The sequence below is a fragment of the Homarus americanus genome, unplaced genomic scaffold, assembly GCF_018991925.1.
Source record: "Homarus americanus isolate GMGI-L3 unplaced genomic scaffold, GMGI_Hamer_2.0 scaffold20468, whole genome shotgun sequence".
Taxonomy (NCBI): Eukaryota; Metazoa; Arthropoda; class Malacostraca; order Decapoda; family Nephropidae; genus Homarus; species Homarus americanus.
The window spans coordinates 1-5,000 of record NW_024749463.1 but is presented as its reverse complement, the minus strand read 5'-3'; the positions used below and the strand labels follow the sequence as shown (position 1 = coordinate 5,000).

General features: G+C 53.5%; 1 non-coding gene across 1 annotated transcript; it reads right to left on the bottom strand.

Moving 5' to 3' along the window:
- Positions 1-665: 665 nt before the first annotated feature.
- LOC121853369 lies at positions 666-827 on the bottom strand. The gene has a single exon (XR_006086305.1). It is a non-coding gene; the product is annotated as a 5.8S ribosomal RNA (ribosomal RNA).
- Between the last annotated feature and the right edge of the window lie 4,173 nt (positions 828-5,000).

Genomic DNA, 5,000 nt, shown 5'->3' with positions numbered 1-5,000 from the left:
GAGCGCCGTTATGAGGCGCAACACCGTCTTTAGCGCGTTTAGAGAGAACTCCCCCTGCCTCCCTCCCAGTCATGAGATAGACGTGGACTCGTGGCGAACTCTCAAAGAGAACGCCCACACCGCGTCTGACCGTGGGAGAGGGTGGAGGAGCGCGTGAGGAAGAGCACGGCGTCACCCAAGCATTCTCATCTCTCTGCCTGCACCACTACATGGTAGACTGCGGGCCCAGGCGCACTCATCAATTTAGGTTCCACTGCAATGCATGCCAAGCACTCTTTTCGAGGTGATAGACGAAATTCCGGCGGGGCTTACTTAAAAGATATCCGACCGGTTTCGTTTCCTCTTCGTGGGATGGAGTGCCTCTTAGAACATGTGCAGCATCAGCCATGAGCGGCCGACGGCCATTCGTGTCTCTGTGGACAGCAGGCAAAAGAGCGCCGCCTCCAGTTATTTGCGAGGGCGACAACTGTCGCTTTGTTGTGGTTGAATGTGGGTGCGCCAAGTCCATGGACTTGCTAGTGATAGGCTTGCTTGTTTTTAAGGGCACGCCTCGCGCAAGGCGCGGGCGATTAAACCCCAAGGCGGAAGCTCGGTTCGGGTTACCCTCGTGTCGGGAGACAGTCAGCAGGCACCGAACTTCGCAGCAACCGATGGATGTATATTTCCGACCCTCGTGAGAGTGGCGGCGACAAGCTCATATGGCTGCCGCCGCCGCAATATGCGTTCAACTTGTCGATGTATCTGGTATTCTTGCGATTCACATACCGACACGCAGTTTGCTGCGGTCTTCATCGACCCACGAGCCGAGTGATCCCCCGTTAAGAGTTGTGTATTTGCCATTTGGTCTTTTTGCGACTAACCATCACAGGTCGAGTCTCAATGAAGGGTTTGACAGACATAGCCCAAGTTTGTGGTTTGGGTTTGGCCGGACGGCTTGTTGTTGTTTTTTGACACTTGAATTTCACTCTTTTTGGGTCAAGAGGCTTATTCGCCGGTAGTAAGGAACGGACGGGCAGCCGTCCAAAGCCCCGTCCGTCCTCCTCCTCCGGTCTTCGCGCTCTCGCCCGAGTGTGGTCCACCTACAGCGTGGTGGTACCTATTTTTGGTGCGGGGGCCGGGATTGTCCTCTTTCGCTGCTGGAGTTGCCAGAGCAGAGCCCGAGACCGCCCAAATCAGGAGAGTGGTAGTAGTAGTTTTAAGAGCGCCCCGTTCTCTTTCTCTCTGTTAATGATCCTTCCGCAGGTTCACCTACGGAAACCTTGTTATGACTTTTACTTCCTCTAAATGATCAAGTTTGTACATCTTTCCATCACCTCGAGGCGACGACCCCAGAAAACCCTCGCGGGCAACGGGGCCGACAATCCAAGAGCGCCAGTCCGAAGGCCTCACTAAATCATTCAATCGGTAGTAGCGACGGGTGGTGTGTACAAAGGGCAGGGACGTAGTCAGCGCAAGCTGATGACTTGCACTTACTGGGAATTCCTCGTTCATAGGAAACAATTGCAAGCCCCAATCCCTATCAAGAAAGGCTTTGAACGGGTTACCCCGCTCCTCTCGGAGAAGCTTCGTTGATCCTTCAGTGTAGCGCGTGCAGCCGTTTATCTAAGGGCATCACAGACCTGTTATTGCTCAATCTCGTGCGGCTAGAATTGCCGCTTATCCTCTAGAAGAAGTTGCGAACTGGACACCATTTTCTGGAGATCCGTCGACTACTTAGTAGGCCAGAGTCTCGTTCGTTATCGGAATTAACCAGACAAATCGCTCCACCAACTAAGAACGGCCATGCACCACCACCCACCGAATCGAGAAAGAGCTCTCAATCTGTCAATCCTTCCGGTGTCTGGGCCTGGTGAGGTTTCCCGTGTTGAGTCAAATTAAGCCGCAGGCTCCACTCCTGGTGGTGCCCTTCCGTCAATTCCTTTAAGTTTCAGCTTTGCAACCATACTTCCCCGGAACCCAAAGACTTTGGTTTCCCGGAAGCTGCCCGCCGGGTCATGGGAATAACGCCGGCGGATCGCTAGTTGGCATCGTTTATGGTTAGGGAACTAGGGCGGTATCTGATCGCCTTTGAACCTCTAACTTTCGTTCTTGATTAATGAAAACATCCTTGGCCGTCTTTTCGCAGTAGTTCGTCTTGCAGCGGTCAAAATTTCACCTCTAGCGTCGCCATCTACGAATGCCCCCGCCTGTTCGATTAGTCATTACCTCTGGTTCCGAAAACCAACAAAATAGAACGAGGTCTATTCCGTGTTCGCCATCACATTCCGGGCCATTCAAATAGCCTTAACTCTGAGCACTCTAATTTTTCAAAAGTAAACTCTCCGGCCACTGGGGAACGCTCGACAAAAAGAGCATCCCGTCTGCGAGCCAGCGGGGCAGCTTTGTTAGGGCCGTGACAGTAAACACAGGGCGGTGCACCGTCAGTCCAGAACTATGAGATCAACTCGAGCTTTTTAACGCAACAACTTTAATATCGCTATTGGAGCTGGAATTACCATGACTGCTGGCACCAGACTTGCCCTCAATGGATACTCGTTAAAGTTTCAAAAGTGTACTCATTCCGATTGCGAGGCCTCGGATGAGACTCACATCGTTATTTTTCGTCACTACCTCCCCGTGCCGGGAGTGGGTAATTTGCGTGCCTGCTGCCTTCCTTAGATGTGGTAGCCGTTTCTCAGGCTCCCTCTCCGGAATCGAACCCTGATTCCCCGTTACCCGTTATAGCCATTGTAGGCGCATAACCTACAATCGAAAGCTGATAAGGCAGACACTTGAAAGAAGCGGCGCCGGTGCGGAGACCGTGCGCTCAGCCCGAAGTTATTCAGATTCACCACAGGTGGGTTACGGACCGGGGCCCGACCAGTTTTGAACTAATAAAAGCGCTCTTCCCTTGCGGTCAGAGACCAATTGCATGTATTAGCTCTAGAATTGCCACAGTTATCCAAGTAAGTGGGTTTACAGATCCAATGAAACATAGCTGATTTAATGAGCCATTCGCGGTTTCGCCTTAAATCGGCTTGTACTTACACATGCATGGCTTAATCTTTGAGACAAGCATATGACTACTGGCAGGATCAACCAGGTAGCTGCTGCTGTTGGCGGCGCCTATCACGGCGGCCAAAATAGTGAGATTGAGAGAAAGGCAGAAGACATTGGGCGAGGGACCGCACGTTGGCCTTAGAGAAATAGCAAACCAGATGATCAGATCTAACTGCACCTTCTCTTGCTATCCTCGGCGCCGGCAGCGCCACCGTGTGTGCCAATCTCCTCCCTTATCCGCTCCTCTTTGCCCCAGCTCCAGCGAGGCAGCCGACATTGGGCGAGGGACCGCACGTTGGCGAATCTCCTCCCTTATCCGCTCCTCTTCTCTTTGCCCCAGCGAGGCAGAAGACATTGGGCGAGGGACCGCACGTTGGCCTTAGAGAAATAGCAAACCAGATGATCGGATCAAACTGCACCTTCTCTCGCTATCCTCGGCGCCGGCAGCGCCACCGTGTGTGCCAATCTCCTCCCTTATCCTCTCCTCTTCTCTTTGCCCCAGCGAGGCAGCCGACATTGGGCGAGGGACCGCACGTTGGCCTTAGAGAAATAGCAAACCAGATGATCAGATCAAACTGCACCTTCTCTTGCTATCCTCGGCGCCGGCAGCGCCACCGTGTGTGCCAATCTCCTCCCTTATCAGCTCCTCTCCTCTTTACCCAGCTCCAGCGAGGCAGCCGACATTGGGCGAGGGACCGCACGTTGGCCAATCTCCTCCCTTATCCGCTCCTCTTCTCTTCTCTTTGCCCCAGCGAGGCATAAGACATTGGGCGAGGGACCGCACATTGGCCAATCTCCTCCTCTCTCTTTCTCTTACTGTTTGTGGGGACGTGGGCTCATGAGCGCCATCGTCGCCCAATATTGGTTAGGTTGTGTATTTCACGGGTGGGAACCGCCATCATCGTTGTTAGGTGATGGGGTAACCCAACGTGTGCTTTGACGAGTTTTGGCTGCTAAACTCTCTTTTTAGTATACTCGGCTCCCAGACTGCGCCCTGGTCGTGTTGAACCATGAGCGTTGTCTATGCACATTAAAGGTAGCCGTTTGCGCGTGGAATAGTGCAATGAATCTCGGTCAAGAGACGGTTGGGCGCTGCATTGAAGGCCGGCACAGACGCGAAGACGGGGTGATCAGCCAACGCAAGTCCGCTAAGTTGGGCAGACAGCAAGGCGAAGGGGAGCCCCGTTCCGGACTGAAAGGCCGCAGCATATGCTGTGACGAAACTAGTAGGGTGGCGACGTGTGCGCCGAGAGAGAGAGACCTGGCAAGTGTAATTGATAGAGCGCGAGCCTACTCGCCATAAGCCCGCTCCACTGCCATTCCTCTGATCCAATGAGACTAAAATCTCTCTCTCTCTCTCTCCTTCTGCTCCAGCCATTGCAGGGCAGGGATGCGACGGCAATTTTGGTTGTTGTTTTTGAATGCCGCGCTTTGCTTCGCAGAGGCGCCGAAGCGCTCCGCTGGGGGGCGGAAGATATTTCACACCGAATATGTGTGTGAAGGCACCCTCTCCCCTTAATATAGTGAAATAGTGCAATCCAGCATACAAGGTCGGACGATAGGACATTCACCGTACCGCACCTCGAGAGTGGATGTTGGGTAAGGTTAAAACCGGACTGTTCGCAGACAGCCGAATAACCCGGGTCCGGACTAATTGGTGGATGCAACATCATGATGATGCTGCTGCTGTCGCGGAAACCGCAGTGGCGACGTGAGAGAGTAATAATGTTCAATAGGGAGAGCGACCTGGCTAGTGTAATTGATAGATCGCGAGCCTACTCGCCATTAGCCCGCTCCACTGCCATTCCTCTGGCCCAATGAGACTATTCTCTCTCTCGCTCTCCTTCTGCTCCAGCCATTGCAGGGCAGGGAGAGGAAATCGACGGCAATTTTGGTTGTTGTTTTTGAATGCCGCGTTTTGCTTCGCAGAGGCGCCGAAGCGCTCCGCTGGGGGGCGGAAG